Source organism: Pleurodeles waltl, chromosome 1_1, assembly GCF_031143425.1.
Source record: "Pleurodeles waltl isolate 20211129_DDA chromosome 1_1, aPleWal1.hap1.20221129, whole genome shotgun sequence".
Classification (NCBI taxonomy): domain Eukaryota; kingdom Metazoa; phylum Chordata; class Amphibia; order Caudata; family Salamandridae; genus Pleurodeles; species Pleurodeles waltl.
In genome coordinates, this window is record NC_090436.1 from 845,848,378 (window position 1) to 845,872,447 (window position 24,070).

Here is a 24,070-nt window from a genome sequence, read left to right on the forward strand (position 1 = left end):
TAGTGTATTCCACCCTCACAATACCTACACGTAGATCCTGGGGGACTGCACAGCTGATATGGCTGAACTTAAAGCACTTACCCTAGCCCTACAACATACAGACCCAGGACAACTCCCTTTAGTTGACTGTGATTCATACTACTGCGCACAGTCCTACAAGCATTATCTTAATCATTGGCGATTGAACAGGTTCAGAGAAGTACAAAGCAGGACTCAAGCAGCAGGGAAGTCCTCCACAGATCCAGGAGTGAACTAAAGAGTGGCCCTGAGGGTCCTCTTTTTGTACCTGGTAACAACTTTGAGGTGAAAGAAACTTCTAGCATTCCCCCCCCCCCACAGATAGTTCCAGAAATATCTTCCTCCCTGCCTAGGATCCAAGAGCTCTAAGGTGACAAAAGATTAATCTGAAGTTCTTTGTCAGTAGGCTGAGGCATCTCCTTAGGAATGCAGGTGGGGGAGGGAACAGCTCCGCTCCTCCCATCCTGATAAGATGGCCCATCCTGCCAACATGTAGTTCTCCTTTGTATCATGGTCTTAAAGCAGTACACGAAAGCCAAATGCCAACTGTTCACAGTCATGTGACCCAACACACATGTTGCAAGCACAAAATAGGTTAAAAAAAATGGCAACTTTTTAAAAGTTTTTTTTTCATAATTGTGACTTAAAATCTATCTGACTTTACCATTAAAGAGAATTTAAAATGATAATTTTTTAAGCAAAAAAAGTTTTCACTTCTTAAATGTAATAATGTAACCCATTGTTATCCTATACAAGAGATAAGCTTTGCAGTAAGGAAAAATTAACTTGAGAGTTTTTCACAACCAGGACATGTAAAACTTAAAACCACATGTCCAAGACTTTTAATTACATTGCACCCTGCCCTAAGGACTGAGTAGGGCCCACTTTGGGGGTGACATACTTGTTTTGAAAAGGACAGTTTTAGGCCTCACAAAAGGTTTTTTTGCCAGGTCAAAATGGCAGTTTAAAACTGTTTACATAAACTGTAATACCAGGCCTGAGGCATGTTTTAAATGGCTACTTAATCGGTTAGCACAATAAGTGCTGAATGCCCACTAGTAGCCTTAAAATTACAGGCCTATATGCAGTATTACTTTACTAGGGATCTGCATGCAATTTATATGCCCCAATTGATTGTAAGTAATTTTTTCCTGCTTAGGAGAGAAAACAGAAGCATGTTAGCACTGGCTACCAGACTGAAACGCCAACAAAAACGGGTTCAAAACACATTAGGATGAGGAGAAAAAATTTGAGGATGACCTATCCGAGAGGGCCAAGTCCAACATGAACCCCCTCTTGCCACAATCCATGGTAGACTAATCAATACACTGATGGGTCTCCCTTCTTAGGTGATAGAATATGACTGACAGTTGTCAGTTCTATGACCCTCTGAACTCAGTTGGATCCCTCTGTCTAAGCTCTCCTGAGCCACTGAACTGAACCACGGGGAACACTTTTCCTTACCCTTATCCCACATCTTTGCATCATCTAACATTAATCTGCTCACACATGCATCCCAGTAGGCAGGCAATACTGTCGTGATCAGCAAAGTGATGTGGCCAGTTCCACCCCTTCCACCCACATCTGTCACTAATCCAAGGAAAACTCTTCTCATTAGAACAGCAACCAGTGGATGTTCCTGATAGCTGTCAGTGTCAAGAGCCAGGCATTAGGTCATTCAGGGTTCTTTGACCCCTGAGGTCTCTCAGATTGGGGGCAACAGCCCCAGGTGTTAGGTGTCCTTCTTCCACTCCCCTTCCCACCAGTTCAAGGGTGGTATCCTGAGACTGGCTACTCTGCCCATGGTATGCACTCTGAGGTACCCTGGGATGGAACAGGGGTCAGGCATGAGCCTTTCCTCTCTCTGCCCTTCTATCTGGGGCTCTGTACCCTACACTTGAGAGTAATACTATCAGAAAGCAGAGCTTTCAGCACGCTCTGGATGGCCACCCTCCCACCTCCTCTAACATTGGTGGTAACTTATTTTCCAAAATGCAATCAATGGGCATCTGGGTATTAACTATTACGCTCTACTGGGTCACCTCCCCACCCTACTCCACAGATACCAAAGCCATGGGGTGGAAATAGTTATGCCTCTGACATGATTAACCCTACACATATGTTCGGTTGACTGCTCTGAGAAAACAAGCCTTTCCACTACCATAGTCTGGCTGACCACAGTATTCCTCAGAGCAGTAGCAGGCATCTCATTCACTTCAACTTGGTGGAAGTAGTGATTACTCACACCCTCAGGGATCACTACCTCACCCTCTGAGACTACCCCCCAACTAAGGGAGACTGATGTAGTCTATCACCTGCCCCTATGGACTATTTAATACTAAAGCCACATTGGCCACATCTGTGGAGTTCCGGACAGTGGTTGGTTTCTTATTACAGACAGAGATCCCTGCATGTGTCATTGCTGTGAGCAATCTAGGCACCGGTGTTGGAAATAGAGTGCCTTGGACCACCACCCACCAGAACCACCTCCATGTTTCTCAGAAGGGCCCCGGGAAATCTTCCCACTGCATTGTTCTGCAACTTGTCTGTGTTTTCCTTGACCTCCCCTTACTCTGCTGGGGGGGGGGGGGTAGGGGACCTGAAACACCCTTCTTGGATTCCCATTTTAAATTGCCAAAAAGTAAATGGCAAAATCTAGGAAGTAGCTCAACCACCTTGGATTGGGAATACATGAATAAATCTTACACTCTCTCCTGCATGTGGCATTACAGAAATAATAGCATGCAGGAGTACAATCACCCCAGAATTCCTTGCATGATTGGATCGAGCAAATGTACAAAGGAAAAAAGATGGTGCTGGTAATGTCCCCACATCTTGGGAATCAGGCAAGCTGGTGCATGAGCCCTTGCTCACATATGAGAGGGCACTGCGGAGTTCATGCTGGGTGGCTCTGAAACGGTAATAGAAGGCCCTTTCAGATTATGCATAATAAAATTTCAAGATGGCTTTTGAGAAAATACCACATTGAATGACAATCTTGAAATGGTATTGTGCATTTTGCATCATCAACATCCTGATCTAATATTGCTGACATTTTAAACAACAAAAAAATATACAATAGTGGCTGAGAAGCAGGGGCCATGTGAGATGCAGCACACTGCAGATGAGAAGAGTGGCAAAACAAAGCAGCCTGGTAGTACTGTCTGTGAGCTGTTATGTGTTCTACAAAAAGAAAAAACATAAAAAAGAGAGAATGAAAAACATTAAAGGGGACATTTAAAAAGAGAAAATGGAAAACAAAAGCACTAGAGCACCATCCCCAGCATCGACGTGCACCCATTTTTATGTAATGTGCACATTCGATCAGGAGTCATGCCATCAGCCAAAGGGCAAAGCAGCCAGATGCTGAAGTAGTCTTATTCAATGTCTATGTTATATGCTGTCATGGGTTGAAGAGAATATAAACCCCACTCAAACAGACCACTAGCTGAATAGGACGGGCACAAAACACATACTAATTTAAGATTTTGTTATAAGAAGAGCCTGCCAGGGAACTAATGCTCGCAGGTCCTATCTAAAAGGTATATTAGGACACATACAGCTACATATTATCCATTAAACTACACATTTGCACAAAATTAAAAAGAACATAAAATACACATCCTTCTAATAGGGTGTAGTAAGGATTACTAGAGTCAAAATCTTCCACAGGCAAGTTTTTTTCAGACGTATTAACCAACAGCAGATGCCTCTCCTAATATGATAACCTGAAATATTGCATAGAAAGAAAAAGCTGCCTATACTAATTATAAATACAATTGATACCTAAAAGATGAATCCATTTAACATATACCTTTCACCATGAATAAGTATGGACAGCTGGGTGTGTCATATTTTCTAATGAGCAGATTAGACCTTTAGCAACTGACACAACTTTTTACAATTAACCGATCAGTCCTTTAGAGGCCCCACTACAAGTTTGGCGGTCACCAAAAGACTGCCACATTGGCGGTCTTGCAGACCGCCGTATTACGAGTTACACAGGCAAGACCGCCAAAAGCCACCCAAAAATGCCGACAGCCCATTGACCAATCACAGACTGTATTACAATTCAGAAGTCGCAGTGGAGGTCAGCCACGACGGTCTGCCAATGACGGTCCAAACCATGGTGGTTAGCGGTCACCAAAGTAACACACAACACCATATTGGATGGATTTGAAAACAACACAGCTAACACACATTGTCCAATGTGACACACTTGCAAGGCACACAATAAAACACATCCATTCACACACCACAATCCTTTGCATCTCCAGTACCAAACACAGAAGCCAGAGTGCATGCAAAAAAAACTTATGAATAGGCACCCCTCCAACTTTCCCTAAGCACATATCCCAAACCCTCAACACAATCACGTCCATTTGCACTTCCCAAATTCACAAATGCACAGTCATCTGTTAACTTGCTCCTTATTTTATTTTCTTCACTATTTCACCCCAGAAAAATCCACGTTTCACTGAAGATGAGTTAGTCATGTAGGATGAAATCATAAGAGTTGAGCCTCATTTATTTGGAGCCCAAGTCCAAAACACTACCATCACTAGGAAAATGGAAATGATAGTCGACAGAGTGAATTCTGTATGCCCTACTCCACGCACAAAGGGCAACATCAGGCAGAGTTGAAACAACCTCAGGAGGAAGGTCCGTTCCAAGGCATCTAGGCACCAGCTGCAAGTTCAGAAGATTGGCGGTGGTCCTTTTTCCTCCCTTACAACTTACATCCCACATCCTGGGATGAGAAGGTCTTGCCCATTTTGCATTGTGAGGGCTTGACAGGAATACCTGGGGGAGTGGAGTCTGGTAAGACACAACACAAAAATATGTCAGCAAAATGTATTGTCATGCATGCTCACTGCCCACCTTTAACCACCTTCAATGTCACCCCACTCCCTAGCCCACTGTCCATATGTCCATAGTTAGACCCCTATCTGGCATCTCACATATGAATTAGACTCACCTGGGGGACAATCCGGGTATAGTGTGTGTAGTACAGGGATTGAACGCACTACAATTCACAGCAGGCACTGTTCTACAATTTCAAGAACCAGAACAGTGTATCCTACTTAAAAGTAACTTATTTGTCAACTTCACATTGAAGTGAATTCATCAGGGAGGCTGACAATTGTATAGTGTGTGTAATACAGGCACTGACAGGACTGCTAAGGCTGGGAGGCACTGGTTCTGTCACTCCACTACCACAGTGTTCTCTGCTCAAATGGGCATTGACCCTGAACTCATCATTGAAGTATACTCAGCTGGAAGAAAGACATTTGTATAGTGTGTGTAGTACAGGCACTGACAGGACTGATAAGGCCAGGAGGCACTGTCACTAGAGACACCAGAACAGTGTCCTCTCCTCTGAAGCCACAGTACTTTTAAATCTCATATGATGTGTACTCATTGGGGGAATAGGCATCTGTCAGGTATCTGTGATGTGGCTAACCACCTAGATCTATCTTGGGCAGCTAAGCCAAGATGAAAATATTGTGGACAGGAAGGACAGCTCAACCTGTGTGAAAAAAACAAGAACCAAAGGCCTCAGTATGCATCGTCTGAATGGTGTTGGCAGCAGACACATTCACAATGCACAGCCACATGATAACTGCAATCACATATACAACAAAGTGCTGGGCCTGCCTCCATAATGGTTAACTAGGCCTTAAAATGATTAAAACCACATCCTACCAGCCACTGTTTTGCCTGTACCGGTGGCAAGATATAAGTCAATGCCCATCCTCTCAAGTGCTAATGAATTCATACATCCTGCAGGTGGTTGGCTGAAATGGAATTGGTATGTTTCACAAATGCCAGGCCAATACAATTGATAGCATGTGTACCTGTAACATAAGGAAAACCTGCAAATCCAATGTTACACAGCTTTTGCTAAATGTCGCTGTAAACTATTGGAGCTACATGTCACTATACAACCTGTAACATGGTGTCACTCACATCAACATGTCGAGCTGCCACTGGGAACATCAAACCCCACTGAAGAGACTGCCACTACCCCCATGGATGAAGCCCTTAGTAAGGACAATACTCCTGGACATTTAGGATGGTTCTGGCCCATTAGAGCAAACTGGTCAGATGACACTGTGACCACATCCAGTCCTTCCAGCCCGCTTGCATCAGCTTCACAGGCTTCCATGCACCCCCCCAACCTTTGTCTCTAGGACAGTGATAACTATCTTGTACCCCCAGTCCAGGATCTTGAGTCACAGCAGCACACCTCTGACAATGATGGTCCTGGAATCAGTGGTAGGGAGTAATCTGTGGCAAGTGCACAGGTACGTGGGGGTAGAGTGCATGAGAGGGATATTGTGGGCCAGCGCCATAAGGCCACTGGGGATGGTCCTGGCCAGGACATCATATGCCAAGTCTTGGGAACCTATCAAGAATCCCTAAGCGTGATGGGCCAGGTACTTATAGAACTCAGGGAAATGAAGCAGCTGCAGAGGGACTTCCATTGTGAGTCAATGGAAAAGTGTGAGGCCACCAACACTATCCTGGCGTCCCTGTCAGGTGTGTTCAGGGAGATCAGCAGTACCCTGATCAGGGTCTGTGACCAACACTACACCCCTTCCTTTGGCCAAGCAATGCCAGTCCTTTCAACATCTGTGGCAGCCACTAGAAGGGAGGCCCTATCAGGGGAAGGACCCACTCAGACACCCCTTCCTCTGTAGCAACAGATCCCACCTTGCAAACAGGGACGTCCACCCAAGATCCCAGGAGCATTAGATGACAAGACACCAACCACTTCCAGCAAGTGACCTCTTCCCGGAGGAAATCCTTTGTGTCCCACATATTCAATCTGTTGACTGTTTTTTAACCACCTTTCATTTTCTATGATATTAGGACACTGTACTTTGGACTTCAAACATTGTGACATCTACTAAAATGATTACATCCACCATGACTGAATCACTGTTTTTGTGTTGCACCACATTATTATTTTCTGCACCTATATTAATAAACTCACCTTTCAGAAAATCATTGCCTGCTTGGTTCTGTTCCACAATTTGTAATGTTAAAATGTAACCCCATGTGATGCACATGAGGAAGGCACAAGATGGTAATAGAAGGAGTAATATGTCACAGGTAGTGTCATGCTGAGAATTACTAGCAACACACTGATACAGGTGTCTGTCTGGAAACACCAAACATTTTATTGCACTGTACAGCACATGGGCTGTCAAGATGTCTGAACTATCATAGGCAAGAATACTTTAACCATATTGAGTCAGAATAGATATGCCAAGGTACAGTCCCCAAGGCCACAGAAGAAAGGGCTTTGCCAGACCTCATCCTGTATAATAGGCAGATTACTGGATGTTGTCACCAGCCTGAGCTTTATCACATACCAAAACCAGGTCTGCCAACATGACATACATCATGACACAGAGGGCAGTCCAATAGTCCCTGAAAGGCCCATCCTACTAAAGTGACCAAGAATCTGGTGGTATGACACAAACCTATGTCAGTTTTGTGGCACAGGCACTGTGGCCTGTAATGAGGAAACATATCTACAGCTACAAACAGGTCATACAGGATCATTGTTGACACACTGTGAAGGGAGAATGCATGGATTGCACTGATGACAACATACCTCAAGGCTGTATGATCACACACATGAGACAATTGGCCCAACACCCGACATCAAACCAGTGTATTGTGTACTTCAGACTTCCACCCTCCCCCTGGCCAAGCTGGGTTGGCACAGGACTCATACCCCCTAAATTTGTGATCAACATTACCTGGATCAATCTATGTCCACTTCCTATGTCAGAACAGTATCAGATACCTGCCAATGTTACAACTCTAAAATGGCCATATGAAGATGTCATGGTGAAGGTACCTGGATAAAAACAATACAGTGAGTTTAGATTGGAAATTTATACCTATGGCCAAAAGCTCATATCAAACATCACTTGTTACACTTACATTGCAATGAGACTGACGCAAATCCAGCAGATAATCACGGTAGTGAAATGTTCATGTCTGACTTAGCAAGCAACTTGGCTATATACTGCAAAGCATAAGATCCTCTATCTTTTAGAAAAACACCCTACTTCACACATCCTGACAACTGCAGTTCCTCATGCCATCACAGTAATTACATCACATTACATACTTACACTCAGGTAAGGCAGTGATTGATAAGATCTGCCTATAAGTCTTCACCTTCCTCTGCTTCACTGTCATCCTTACTTGGCATTTCAGGATTCCCACCCGGTGGCACTGCTAGCTCCCCCTCTTCTGGGATGTGTGGGATATTCCTCCTCAGGGCAATGTTGTGGAACATGCAGCAGGCTTCAATGATCTTACACACTTTTTCGGATGAGTAGAGAAGGGTTTCACCTGTCTTGTCCAGACACTTAAATCTGGCATTCAGGAGTCCAAAAGCCCTCTCCAAGACATGCTGTGTTCTTTCATTGGCATTGATGAAGCAAACTTCTCCTGGTTTAGTTGAATTTCTCACCGGTGTCAACAACCATAACAACCATGGACGGTTTGGGTATTCGGAGTCCCCTGTAATGGAATGGGACTTATGTGCAATTATGAGTCTCTCTCATCTGAAATGTTGCAACAGACATTACACACAGACAAACAGGACATCTGTGACATACCAATCAGTCATGCACTCTCTAGGTACAGTTGTGACATCAGCTGGGGAATTGCACTGTTCCGCATAATGAAGGCATCAAGGACTGAACCTGTATAATGGGCACAGACCTGTGAAATGTAGAAATCCCCCAAACAAGGAATTTGGACATTGATGGAATGGAAGGTCTTTCTGTTGTAGTACACTTGCTCATTGCCATACGGTGGGACCAAGGCAACATGTGTACCATTAATGTCTCCCACCACATATGATGTGAGTGCCAAACCATAGAACTAAGGCGTCACATGGGCGAAATCCTCATGATGAGGAAACCAGATATAGCTATCCAGGTGTATCAACATTGCTGAGAGTACATCCTTCAAAACCAGACTGAACATGGGTTGGAACATCCCATCAGATAGGGCTACTCTATTTTGGAAGGACCTGGTGACCAGGAAGTTCAACACTGCAATAACTTGTGCAATGGGAGGTATGCTTGATGGATGACGAATGGCAGGCATCAGATCTGGCTCTAACTGACAACATAGGTCTATGAATGTTTGCCGATTCAGACGATAGATCTGGATGATGTGTCAGTCTTCCATGATCCAAACGTCTGGCTGTGAACGATAGACAGGAAATTGTCTGATCATCCCCCTCCCTGGATACCTATGTGTGACAAGAAATGAGTATTACCATTATTCAATGTGTCCCTTGCAACATACAGGATCATGTCAATGATTAAATGTGACAAGACGTAGTAAGATGTGTGCATGATACACAATACACATCACAACTGATAATCACACAGAAGTCACATGTTACACATTTGCTTTGTCACACATGTATACACATCATGTATCCGATCTTCAATAATTTGTGCATTACAAAATGCCACTCAGACTGTGACTTGATGTCCCAAGCTTTAAAATGACTACTGTAAGGGAGGGGTAGGAGGCTGGGGGGTGTGGGCAGACTGTGCCCCTATTCAAATTGCAATGTGTGCCTTGCAATGTATTACAATGGTGTTTGAGTAGTAGGACCTACATGACAGGACAGGACAAGCACATATCACTGCAAATACAAACATTTTTGGAGGTGTGACACATTATTCAGATCCGTATAAAACATTTTAGGCCTTTAAAATAGCGGATGCCCGACCTACTCCACTCAACCACCAGTGGAAGTTGTCATTGTGGTTGTAATCATGGGGGATGTAGCCATAAGCTAACGTTGTTGCCAGTGGCGGTCGCAGGCCAATGGCCGTGTCTGCGGGTGGTGATGGCTGCTTACATGCAGACGTGACTGCCATGTTCTACAAAATCCTTCACTTGACACCTGAGACTGCTGCCAGCAAGACTTTCACTACCTGACCTGCTGTGTATCACCTCTGGGAGCAAACATGTCACATCTAGCAGGTGATAGGGCCCCACTCTTCTCACCAGAGGAGTTGGAGAAGCTGGTGTCTGAGGTTCTACCTCTGTATGAACAGCTCTATGGTGCACCAGGGGAGAAGTTAAGTGCCTCATGTGCACATATTGTTTCTATACATCACCGTATATCCCCTCCTCAAAGGCTAGATTGTGCTCATGTATGCCAGAATGTAAACTCAAGGCCATGTAGCTGCAGTCAGTGTGGCATCAAACAGAGAGTCAATGTGCATGTTATTGTGTTCAGTGCCAAATGCTGAGTTCTATTACATTGTTGTGTATGTGCATTGAGTGTTCCCGATCCACCTTGTGTTTGATGCACATAACTAGTGAGATGGATGATGTCAGTGTGAGTCAACATGTATTTGTATGACAGCATGAGCTGTGTTTGCATGTTGTATGTGTCAGTTGTGTATAGAGTGAGCAATGTGTACACTGTCACAGAGATTCAAACCACATCTGCCCTTGCAAAGCTATTGTTTTGAAGGCATATCCTGACTCACTCTGCCCTACACATTTTCACACATACACCACATTCCAAATTGCTGTTGGCTACATAATGTACTATTATACATGGAGGAGTTGGGATGGAGTTTCATGTAGGTTCTGTCTGCTCAGCCTTTAGAGACTAAGGGGGTCATTCTGACCCTGGGGGTCATCGACCGCCAGGGTCGACGACCACGGAAGCACCGCCAACAGGCTGGCGGTGCTTCCTTATGTATTCCAACCGCGGCTGTGAAGCCGCGGTCACCCAGCCGGGTCCGGCGGTTTCCCGCCGGATTACCCCCAGCTGGGAGAATCCTCCATGGCGGCGCTGCTTGCAGCGCCACCATGGGGATTCCGACCCCCTTCCCGCCAGCCTGTTTCTGGCGGTTTTCACCGCCAGAACCAGGATGGCGGGAACGGGTGTCGTGGGGCCCCTGGGGGCCCCTACACTGCCCATGCCACTGGCATGGGCAGTGCAGGGGCCCCCTAACAGGGCCCCAGTAAGATTTTCACTGTCTGCATTGCAGACAGTGAAAATCGCGACGGGTGCAACTGCACCCGTCGCACCCCTGCAACTCCGCCGGCTCCATTCGGAGCCGGCTTCATTGTTGCAGGGCCTTTCCCGCTGGGCCGGCGGGCGCTCCTTTGGCGGGCGCCCGCTGGCCCAGCGGGAAAGCCAGAATGGCCTCCGCGGTCTTTTGACCGCGGAGCGGCCAAGTGGCGGTTCCCGTTTGGCTGGCAGCTACCGCCGCCAGCCAAACTTGGAATGAGGGCCTAAGGCCTTTCAAATGTATCTCCCAGTATTGGTCCAAGTCTAGGCTGGTGTTGAATCAGTTTTGCTATGCAACTGTGGCACTGTGCCCACTCTCTGTATCTCAGCAGATCCTGTTTTGAGGCCAAATCCTGTCTCTGTGCTAATATGCAGCTTAATGAGGCTCTTTTCTCTGATATGAATGTAAATGGTTTTAGAGTACATTTAATGATCTGTGACTAATGTGTACTTAGCATCATTATCAATGTGAGCATCTGACCCCAGACAGGTCCCTTAATCCCACAGCCCTGTTGCCACCTTCATACAGGTCAGATATGTCCTGTGTAGGATCATTGCATTTCTGACATTTTTAAAGTGCAAACAGTGTGTTGTTTCCTGGGAACCCATGATACATGACTCAGTAGTCTAGTCACATTGCAGGAAATGGACAATGCATGCCTATGTTGTTTTGAATGCAATCTATGTTATATGGACACAAATGTCCAAAAGTGTGACCTAGAGGGCAAGAAGAGTGCCACCGGGAGACCGTATCTATATCCTCATTATTGGACTCCTCCTCCAGTGGGCACTCCCTTGTGGTGGCAGACCCATTGGGGCAGACCCCGTACCATCTTTGTCCACCGCCCCATTCCATCACCACCCATTCTGTTGCTTCCCTCCCAGTTTGCCATGCCCTCTCACCTAAGAGGTTGGGTGTCTCCTTCACAACAGGCACCTCTGCCCCAGCCCCTACTACTCATGTTGCCCTCAGTGAGGAGGCTATTGACCTCCTGAAGAGTATCTCTGTGGGTCAGTCAGCCATTGTGAATGCCATCCAGGGATTGGCAAGTGAGCTCCAACAGACTAACATATTCCTGGAAGGCATTCTTGGTGCAAAGGCTGGCATGCAGAGATCTTTCCAGGCCCTGGCCTCCTCACTGATGGCAACTAGTCACCCCCACCCTCCACCCCCCTCCACCTCCCTCTTCCCTCTTCTCAATCCAAATCCCCCATCCACTTTCCTACAAAAGGCACACAGACAGATCTGCAGACATCCACTACAACACCCAAGACTAGCTCACACAAAACACAAGCACCACAAAACACACAGGCACACATACAAATAACAGCCACCTACAGACCCAATAACACTCTTTATTTCCCTGGAAATCTCCCCCACCCCCAGCATCACTGTCTTAACATCAAGCATCCCCAAAGGCACAGCACCAACAATCACAGGAACACCCAGTACACCCATCAAACCCACAGACACTACCACAGCGGACCCGCAGACATCCAACATAAGCACCACACCTGCAGACACAACTACAGACATACATACATCCACCACATCCAGCAAACCCACAGTCACCACCCCAACAGACACACACACATCCACACCCTCCAGCACCTCCACCTCCTGTCCTCCTAAGACACACAAATGCCCACCCTCATCCATCCAAGGACAGCCACCACACACAAGCATTCCTCCCATCAGCACACACCCATGGCATCCACACCTACACAGCCTACAACCACTCCCCCAACTTCCAAATCCCGACCCTCTTCCGAAGACCGTCCCTGTGCGGCAAAAAAACTTTTTGTGTGACCTTAACCTTTGCACTGTTACCCCATCCCAGAAAGACCCCACCCAGCTCCCAGTCCATCCCTTTCACCCCCAAGGCCTCCCCTTCCCCCCTGCATGTAGCCATACCTGTCCCCCTGAAGAAGAAGCCCATCCCTCCCAAGAAGAAGACCACCCCACCTAAGCCCGAAACCCCCCTCCCAAATCTGATCCCCCTCACCCCGATAATCCCTGAGGTGCCTGTCTGCCCCCTAATGCCCCTTTCTGTGGAGATTTCTTGGCAGTTAGGAGTAGTCACATTTTGTCACAATACTGTGCTATGATGCAGCATTTCATTGACTGGCCATTGGCCTTCATTCAGATTTCTTTTTCATAATAAAACCCGAACAGTTGTTGGTTTATTGGGTACACCTTTGTCCTGCAATTCCTTTTCCAGCTTTATGGTGTTCCTGAGTGACTCCGGTTGTGTGCTTCCAGTTGTGTGTGTTTAAGCTTCCTTGTTGCTCAATGTGCTGTTGCTTGCTATATGTGAGTTTGTGGGCAGTGTTGGTGTCCCCCAAGAGAAGGGTATATTTTGTGTGTATATGTATGTGTGTGTAGATGCAATGGTGGTGTAATGGCATTGTGTACTGTTTGGTATGGTAAGTATTTCTTTTTGTTTTGTCCAATGTGCGCATGTTTAGTGTTAGACCTGTCCCGCTGATATGGCTTATGTATTTGTGTGATGTGTGTCAGCTTGAGTTTTGTTTGTGCAGTGAAAAAATTGTGCTAGCTGTGTTTAAATCTGCCTGTGCATGTGCCCATTTAGGTGTTTGTGCCTTGCAGCTAGTTCCTGTTTAGGTATGTCCCATGCAGTAGGAGTTGTATGTGCTCTGCTGACTTGCTCTTCCCCATTGTGCAGATGTGCATGACATTTGGGTTTAGTATTGTTTTTCCCTAGGACCCATATATGGCCATTTCCTGTGCACATGTTGTTTGAGGGGCCTGTTTAAAGCTATATATTTCCAGTGCAGTCTCCTTCCCTGGGTGTTCCAGATAGCCCCATCCCAATTGTGCAGGTATAGTTGGCATGTTGTTCTTTGTCTTTTTGCCTCTCTGTATTTTGTGCCTGCCATTGTGCTATGTGTGTGCCAATGGCGGTGTTGTTTAATGATGGTGTTGTTTGTGTTGCATGCCACATCGATACATATGTGTTTTGTATGTAAGGACAGTCCTTGGCAAATGGTGAATGTGAGTGTGTGAGTTTTATTTGTATACATGCTGTTGGTGTGTTGTTGCTGATGTGTATGATAATGTTGTGTAGCATTCAGTCTCCCTGTGCCTTAGCTGTGTGGCTGTGTGTATTTTTGCAGTGTTGCAGTGCAGTGTAAGCATGCTGCCCAAAGGGGCGTATTGTGACTGTGTGTGTCCGTGTTAATGTATGTTTGTGAGTGTGTATAGGTTGAAACGTTTACCTGCTGGTACTACAAGCTGTTTTTAAGGTTAATGATACAGGTAGGTCTGTGTACTTACAGTTGTTGGCTTCCACGTCTGCATTGATTTTGTTGTGTTTCGATGAGCATCAGCAGCAGAATGACGTTTGTGAATGGCTCCATGGCGGCATCCGACGTGTGGGGCTTCCTTCAGGTGAGTGTCTCCCGTTATACTATCCGTTTCCACCAACTTGTACATGGTAGTTGGACCACCATGGTCACATTGACGGTGTGCAACCTTTTAATGGGTCCACCGGAAACTCAGATTCCGCCGGTCTGTTTGTGCTGCCTCTTAACTGTGGCGGTCTGTGCTGCTTGGTGGTGCCGGTGGACTGCTGGAGCTCTCTTGTTGGTACGACCAACAAACTCATAATACTGCAGTCCAACCGCCAGACCAACGGTATGCGGACAGCCAAACTAGTAATGAGGCCCTAAGTCTTTGATCATTAGCATTTCACCATTACCACATAAGGCCTATTGTATTGCCTGTAGTATTTCTCACACTGCAAAATAAATATTTGAATTCAGAACTAAAACACACCTCCTACCCAATCAAAAGCTTATTGTGAAGGTTATCAGTTACATTGCAAGCCTAGCTCCTCTGTTAATGCTGCTTCATGAAGCATTTTTTCTGGTGAGCACACAGAACCTGTTTCTATTTATTTCTCATTAGCTGTTCTTGCTTTAGATACATTATTTCTCCATCATTGTTCAATAGTACTCATTCTCCCTTTTTATTCTAGTTTTCCTCAAATTGCCGTCTCTTTCCTTCCCTCCTTAAAAGCCTCTTTCTCTCTTCCATTCCAACTCTTCGTGCAGTTTTTCCTTGCCATACATCGCATAATTATGTCTCATCTCTTTTTCTGCTGTCTCACAGAGGGTGTCCCCAGCAGTCTCAGAATGCACATTGTCTGCCTCAGCATTGCATGTTTGGTGGTCTCATGAGTGCCTAACTCATAATGAGGCCTTAAGTAACAGTCGGGAAGTATTGGACTTTACAGGGGTTACATATGCCGTTTCACCTCTAACAATCTAAAGCTATTAAAACACATTGAAAAAACAGATCTTATAGAAAATAAAAGAAATTTATATGAAAAAAACCTAAATAAATGATCAAGTAAATTCGATAATAAATTATGTATAAATAATACTAATTTCCCTCCCTACTACCAAAAAAGCCAACAAGCACCAAAAGAAATGTAAACAATCAATAAGAGAGCAGTCAAATAAAACTAATACCTAAATGAAAGAAATACAATTGAAAAACAATAAATAGTAAATAGAGCTTTCAAATATTATTACATGCATGCACTAAATGATAACTATATCATATGAAACAAATAATTTGCATAATAAAAATCAATTAAAATGCATATATTTATCAATTAAATATGTACATAACATGACAAAAATCAGTTAAAACAAACTTCATTTTAAATAACCTCCTACCCTGTTTTACTGGAAAACAAGCAAGTTGCTACTAAAATATAAATTGCTTATTAAATTATAAAGAATACAACATATATTAAAAAATTAAACAATTAAACAACTAAATAATTTACATATTAATAGTTAAATATTTAATTTACAACTAAAAATTAACATTAAAAAGCCATAAATTAGCATTTCATTAAATTAATAAATAAATAATTAGATCCTTTATTTAAAATATTCTAACATTTATTCAAATAAAATTACATCAACAATATTATTCTAACACACATATATATATATATATATATATATATATATATATATAAAGTATCTTAAAAAACAATATTTATTATAACTATACACATAAATACAACAATATATCTAAAAAATGATACTAAGTAAAAACTGATATTCTTACCTTCGATACTCTATTCTATTCTACAATATTCTTGTAGTAACCATATTTTTCACACAATATTCATGTCATTCCCCACACCCTCCCCTCACCCATTTTTGTGATATCCATGTGTGACAGATCAGACAACTTAATTGCATTGTGGGTTGATATCTGCACATTCAATCAACTAGTGTCTTAAACAGAGATTTTGGCAGATAGATTCTACACATTTTTATCAGGGAATATGAAAACAGTGCAGTCATGAGACCTTTTGCAATGTATAACCATTCTTCCAAAAATGCCACAAATAAAACAAGAAAATAGAAATGGAAGCATTTAAGTGTTACATTGGAAAATATTTATACCTCAGGAGACAACATTGCCTCACTCGGAATAAAAAAAACATCCAGTTTGGCCCTCATTTGCAGTCTTGGTGTCCTACATGTAAATGTATTCAAACAATTCTTTGTAATTATATTTCTGCAGTGATGAAATGCGTGGAGCTCCCAGATTTTGACAGGTGCACCATGTAGATTTCCATTTTCACAGGGATGTTACTGACCAGGGAGAATTGAAGTGCATTTAAAATGTCTTCTGCAGCAGAGTTGTGCTTACTTTGCATTTTTATTTAAGAACAAAAGCAGTTTTTTTTTTTTTCCTGTTGTATGCTTTGTAAAGTAGAAGGTAAAGTTCATAATCAAGGGTGTTAAATGCCAACGCATTTTCTCAAATCATTTTAATGGCGTGCATTGTTTTCAAACACTATTCTATCCGAAACCAACGTATCACAAAGAGTTATGCCTGCTTTAAGAAAATATTGTTTGTCAAATTAAGTTTCATGTATTTATTTTCGAGCTTTATATATCGCGAACTTGACCCGAGGGTATCAGACCACTTTACAGAGCTTGCATATCAAAAGTTACAGGGAAAACATGAGGGAAAAGTAGCGGGTGAAAATATACAAGATGGTTCAGTGAAAGAAGAACGATGTAGATCGGAGGTAACAAAGGTAGGTTATTGAAGAGGTCGAAGGAGTAAAAGTGCAGTTATTGCTTGAGTTTGAAATGTTCTGTCTCAGAGGTTGAGGGTACAATATGCCAAGGGGCGTTGATGAATTCAGGAGGGAGTGTTCAGATATTTGTTGAGGAAAAGCAGTTTACGTTTTTTGTTTTTTAAGTGCTACAGGAATGATAGAGCTGCACATTGATCTTGAGGCAGTGTTTTCGAAATTCCGAGAACAGGTGAGTGATTTTTCTTTCTTAAATTTGGGCAGAATCAGGAGTAGAGTGTTGTAGCTTTGCAAAAGTCTCTTTCAGCCAGCTTTTAATGGTTTGTTTTGAGGTAGTAAGGTTTTCCAGTGTAGAGAGCTTTGTGAGTTATTCAGGCCATTTTCAAAATACTTCTCACTTGAATTGGTAGCCAGTTGTGTTTTCTAAGCATGGGAGTTATATGACCGAAGTGATTCGCCATGAAGAGGAGTCTAGATGCTGTGCTGAGTGTGGATTTCATAGGATTGAAATTAATTTCTGGGTACCTGTGAGCCCTTTCATTCCTGTAGTCCAGATTGGAGAGAGCTAGGAATTGCACTAGAGTCTAGGTCTTCAAGGGGGATGAAGTGTAACACCTAGGGCCTTATTCATACTTTTTGGTGCAAACTGCACTAACGCAGTTTTGCACCAAAATGTTTTGCACTGGCTTGCACTATTTTTAGCACCAGCTGGGCACCATATTTATGGAATGGTGCAAGCCGGTGCAAAGGGTAGGCTAGCGTGTTTGCGCCGAATTAACGTAATTTTTTTTTACTCTAATTTGGTGCAAAACGAACTCCATATTTATACTTTGGTGCTAGACCCGTCTAGTGCCAAATTTATGGAGTTAAAGTCATTTTTTGGAAGTGGAAACCTACCTTGCCTTAATGAGATGCAAGGTAGGCGTTCCCGTGCAAAAAATGACTCTATGGCCTAGAGTCTTAACAGAGTTGGATATAGTCTACAGATTAATGCAGTTAGGTTGTCAAGCCAGTTATGCACAGAATAGGATTTTCCTTTGGGTTATATGAGGAGAAGTTCGATTTTGTTGGGGTTAAGCTCTAAGTGGTGGTTGGTCAGGCAAGTTGGACCATGGAGATGGTGTTGTTTATGTTTTGGATGTCTTTAGATTATGAGATTTCAATGTAAAGTTGGGTGTTGGCTGCATAGAGGTGATAGGTGAATCTGGCTTGTTTCAGCATCATTGCAAGGGGTTATCTATATAGGTTGATCAAGGCAGGGGACAGGAATGATCCGTGGGGAACTCCATGTGGGATTGGTAATACTGGCAAGGTAGAACTGTTATGTTTGATTGGTGGTGATCGTTGGTTCAGGTATGAGGGGAATCACTGAAGGACAGTGCTATTTATGCTGGCATGTTGTGAGATGGTGTTTAGGAGTTTTGTGGATGACTGTATCAAAGGCCATGGATAGGCCCAACAGGATTAAGAGGCAGGCCTAGCCATCATCTAGAAATCTGTGCAGGTCATCTGTGATGTTCAGGATTGCAGTCTTTGCACTGCAACCTTTCCTGAACCCAGAGTGGAAGGTGTTATATAGGTTGTTTTTTTTCAATGTAATTGTTGAGTTGTGAAAGCAATCAGTTTTCAATAGTATTGGCAAGGAGAGGGAGGTTGGTTATAGGTCTTGAATTATTAAGATCACTCAGGTCGACGTCTGGCTTTTGATGAGGAGTGTGACTTGTCCAAGATTAAGGGAAGCTGGCATAAAGCCATTGGATAAAGAGGAGTTAATTATTTTAGTCCATTTTAGGGAGATGATGCATGTTATATTATTCATGAGAGAGGAGGGAAGGGGGTCAGAAAGATACAATGTTGGCTCCATGCATTTAGTCCAAGATGCATTGTTATTAAGTTGGATGTGATTGTGGTTGATGTTCTAGCTCATTGCAGTAGTGAGTGTGGGGAGACCATTAATGGTTGGTGGTATGGCCGATAAGGGTTCATCCTTGATAGAAGGAGGATCTTTGGTGCTGGGAGAGGAGGAGAATTTGTCCAGTGAGAGGTTGTTGCTGTTTATTCTTTCTGAGAAGAATTTGGCAAATTCTTCACAACATTTAATATAGTTCTCAGTTAGATGTGATGAAGGGGAGGTTTGCTGTTTGATGATGTTGAAGAGGATTTTAGGTCTGTTTCTGCAGTGGTCAAGGTGGACAGGGAAGAATTGCTTTGAGTCACCTGGTGAGTGATTGATGATATGGAATTTGATAGGGCTGGAGTCTTTGAAGGAGAGACACACTTCTAGATATTCAAAGGTAGAGTATTCATTTATGTGGAAGAGTTTTAGGCATAAATCTGTTTTGTGTATAATAGCTAGATCACCAAGGTACAATTGTTGTGGTTGCAGCAAATGATTGAGAAGCCCAGTGAGGTAAAGAGATCAATAATGGGGGCTGAGTGGTCATTTAGCCAGGTTTTAATGAGAAATAAATGTCAATATTATGCAGAAGGATAGTTTCTGCTATTCTGGAGGCATGCTTCACTGCTGACCAACAGTTTAGTAGTATGTAGTTTAATGCAGGTGATGTTCTGGCTCGGGTTGATTAGGTTGGATGGTAGTCAGTTGGGAAGGTGGCCTAGGTGGTCAATTAGTGAAAGGGACCCTACTAGTGCCAAGGATGACTAGAATCTTATGGTGGTTGGGTTGTGTGGGACTATTGCTGTACGTGTTGCTGACCATTTCTGCCTCCAGCTGTGACATTCTAGTAGTGATGCATCTAGGTTTGATGTGATAGTAAGTGAAGGGGTTGTTGGAGTTGACTAGGTGGGTGAGTGTGTGGAGACAAGGTGCATGCTAGTGCAAATATTAGAGTTAGGCATAGTTGAGACATTAAGAAGCAAATTGAAGCAAATCTTTGAGTCCTTTCTGGTGATTTGATTTCATCCAGTATGATTTTGAGTTTGAGATGAATGGTTATTTGTATTAGTTGAGAGGTGGTTGGGTCTGTGGCAGATGATGGTGTAGACTGTTGGTCTTCAAAAGTTAGGGAGGGGGCTATGGTTAATTCTAGCCTGAGGTTGTTCAGGGACTATGAGGATTCAGGAGTGGTATTTTTGAAGGGGTAACTTTTGAGGTATGGATATAGCTTAGCTTTGTGGGGTTTAAGGATGAGAGAGGGTGTGGGGGGCTTGTTGGTGGGGCTGGTATAAGGGGATTAGGGCCTGGTGGGCTGTGTTGGAAGAGACAAGAGTGTGGGGATGTGCTCTATGGGGTGAGACAGAGTGGTGTTGAAAGTGGGTGTCATGAAGGTGCAGAGGGTGGGGAAGTGGGAGTCAAAAATGGAGAGGTTCTGGTCAGAGGCTAGGAGAAGGATTTTCCAGTTTCTGTATATGGATATTGACAGATCACCGGGCGATACAGTGAGTTGGAGCAACAGGGGATGTTGATGGGTGTTTGCTACATGCAGGTGCTGTAGGATGTTTTCTTGCCATTTGGCGGGTTTCTTCATGTAGAAAATGAAATCCGTTATAAGGCCTCCACATGTTGAGCTGTAGTAATTAATTACTTAAATACAAATATGTGATCCACGTTGTATCTTTTTCCAACATATCATAGGAACTAATTTCATTAGAAGTGGTAAGTTAAGTGATAAAATCGAGACTAGTAAACGGTTTTACCAGTTGGTGCACTAGCTTTGAGGTGTGGTAGCTCCTCATTCCCAGACCTTCACCACAAAATGATTGTGAATGCTGCATGTTACCTCATGTTTACCCCGTTACTGAATAGAGAAATTTGTAATGTGCTGGATTTTCTTTGCACAAGTTCCACTTTGTTTTACCTGGCAAAATGTATGTGAGGCAAAAGTGAAATGTTACCACAAATATTATCCACATTTGGGTGCAAACTGCTGTTTGCATCTCTTTTGCAGTTAACAGAACTGCACACTGCTGTGATTCCCCTAAAATGGTAATGCATGCATGTTGCTAATGATTCAGAGGATGGTAATGATTATTACTCAAGTATCTTATTCAGTTTATTTTAGAAAAACAAACTTTTGTTTTTTTACCCGAAAACATGTGTTTGTACACAAATTATTTCTGATAGAATCATGTCATGGATGGATCAAATATACCAATAATAACGATCACTAAATCATGCCATGGATTACCCCAACATGCAAAGACCTACCAACAACATGCCAGAGTTAGATACCAACACACTAGTGCACATATACATATGTAGCACATACAGATCAGTATCTGTGCAGGCATACACACACAGCATTGGGAAACGTCCTAAATAACGCGTTGGGGAAAATGCTGATGTTTCCCATGCAAGCGTAACCATGCTTGCCGGAGCAAACAATTGCCTTTTTCTGTGCCTTAACCACGCATGTGCTGAACTACGCATATGCGTGGTTAAGGCACAGAAAAAAGGCAGCGTGGATCGGGAGAGGACACGTGAGGTAAGTGGGGCTGGGATGGGGCTGGGGGTCATTTTTAGAGGTGGGGTGTGGATTAAGGACTTGGAGCTATTTTTCTCCTTTAGGGGCAGGGGTGGGGGGTGTTTGAGAATTTCTTTTAGGGTAGGGGTTGTGCTATTTTTATTTTTAAATTTTTAGGGGGGTTGAATTAAGGGCTTGGGGTGGGTGTTGGGGTGTTGAGGTATTTTTTGAAGGGCCAGAGGTAGGGGGATTTGGGCGTCTTAGGGTAGGGGACACACTATTTGTTTTAGGTTTTAGGGGTGGGTGGATTAAGGGCTTCAGTGGTGGGAAGTTGGGCATTTTATGGTAGGGGTCAAGCTATTTTATTTAAGGTTTTAGGGGTGGGGTGGATTAAGGGTTTGGGGTAGGTGGGGGTTGAGCATTTTAGGGTAGGGGGTTGCACTATTTGTTTTTAGGTTTTAGGGGTGGGATGGATTAAGGGCTTGGGGTGGGTGTGGGGTTGGGCTAATTTTTTTTTAGAGGTGGGGGATTGTTTATTTTATGATGGGGTTGTGCTATATATATTTTTTTAGGTTTTAGGGGTCTGGTCCTTTTGGATCTCAGGGCTATTGGGGGAAGTGGTATGATTGAACCGTGCATGCCGTTCCCATACATGCCTTTACAAGGCATGCTTTTAGAATGAAAAATCATTGTAAAGGCATGTGTGGTAAAGGCATGCATGGTAACAACACAGTCGTTATTTCGACCGCATTGATAAGGCATGCATGGTTCCAGCATGCGTGGTTCCATCATACATTCCACAGCATTAAACATAATGAAGGTCATTATGACCTTGGCGGTCAGGTTACCGCCACGCGAGGCAGTAGTATCATTGCCAGGCCGGCAGTAATGACCACCAAATAATGACCATTGAAGGTGAACCCTCCCATAGGCAGCCAATATACAACACCAACCGCCAGCTCGGTATGACCACTGAACACAGTGGTAGCCACCTACAGGCAGGCAGAAGACAAGGATCGGCCCACCATATTATGACATAGCACACAACAGGATTTCTGGGGCGATAACAACGACACCAAAAGCCTGGTGGAAACACATCATATAAAAGGAGACATTCACCTCCAGGGACACAGAGGAGTCTGTGTCCGCCATTGAACGTGAACTGCAAGTCTTCCCGATGCTGTACCACACTATGCCTGTACTGGAGCACCAATGCTAACGAAGACGACGATAGTGAGTACAGCCACCTAGCACACAAAGGAGGGAGAAAGAGAGAGGAGAGTGACACACGCACACCACACACCACACACCACACTCCCAGAGCCAGCTGCACAGTAAATCAACGGTAACTGTACCCAGGAGCAAAGAAAGCCAGGACACATACCTCTGTTCCAACCACTGTAATCATGTTGGATGAATATTCAAAATCCCAAAACATACACAACTGCATATATGCATGCAGGCCCAAAGGCCAGTCCAAAGTCTCTAATGCCCATAGGGCAAAGTGCAAGCCCCAACTTGATTCCTGACATCATCGGGACTCCACTCTTCAGAGGCATCATGTTGGAAATGGGCAGGCACCTCAGGGGGTGGGGGTTGGTGTTTGGGACATCTCAATGGAGGGGGCTCCTTGCCCAGTGGTTCTGGAGGGGGCTTCTTGCCCACTGGTTCTGGAGGGGGGTCCTTGCTCACTGGTTACTGAAGGGGCTCCTTGCCCACTGGTTCTGGAGGGGGTCTTTGCCCACTGGTTACTGAGGGGGCTCCTTGCCCACTGGCTATTGAGGGGGGTCCTTGCCCTCTGGTGATGGAGGGGGCTCCTTGCCCTATTGTTCGGGATGGGGATCCTTGGGCTCAGTTATGCGAGGGGCTTCCTTGGCCCAAGGTTCGGGATGGGGCTCCTTTGGCTCAGTTTTGTGAGGGGCCTCCTTGGCCTTTGGTTCGGGATGGGGCTCCTTGAGCTCAGTTTTGTGATGGGCCTCTTAGTGGTAGCTTGACACTTCGGGGGTGGAACAGTGCCAGACTGGGAGCTTGAGGTACTGGGCTGGGGGTGGGACTTTCTCACATGCAGGACATGGAGAGGGGAAGGGAAGAGGTCAAGGTGAGCAAGGAAAAGCTTCTTAGGGCCAAAGGGGGGATGTGGGAGGAGGGATGGGAGTGGAGGTAGAGGGAGTGGTTGTAGGAGGAGGAGGAGGAGGTGTGCTGGACATGGGTGCTAGTGAATGGACAGTGTGCATGTGTGAGGTGGAAAGCTGTTGGGGGTCTGAGTGCGAGCGTTTGTGTGACTTTGGAAGGGGCAGACAGGTTGGGGGAGGACAAACAAGATCTGTGGATGGATGTTGTGGTAGTGTCCGCAAGTGAGGTGGGTGTGCTGCATGATGTGGTGATGGTGATGACTGCACCTGTGGTGTGTGGGGTGCATGTCTGCAGGTCTGTTGTTGTAG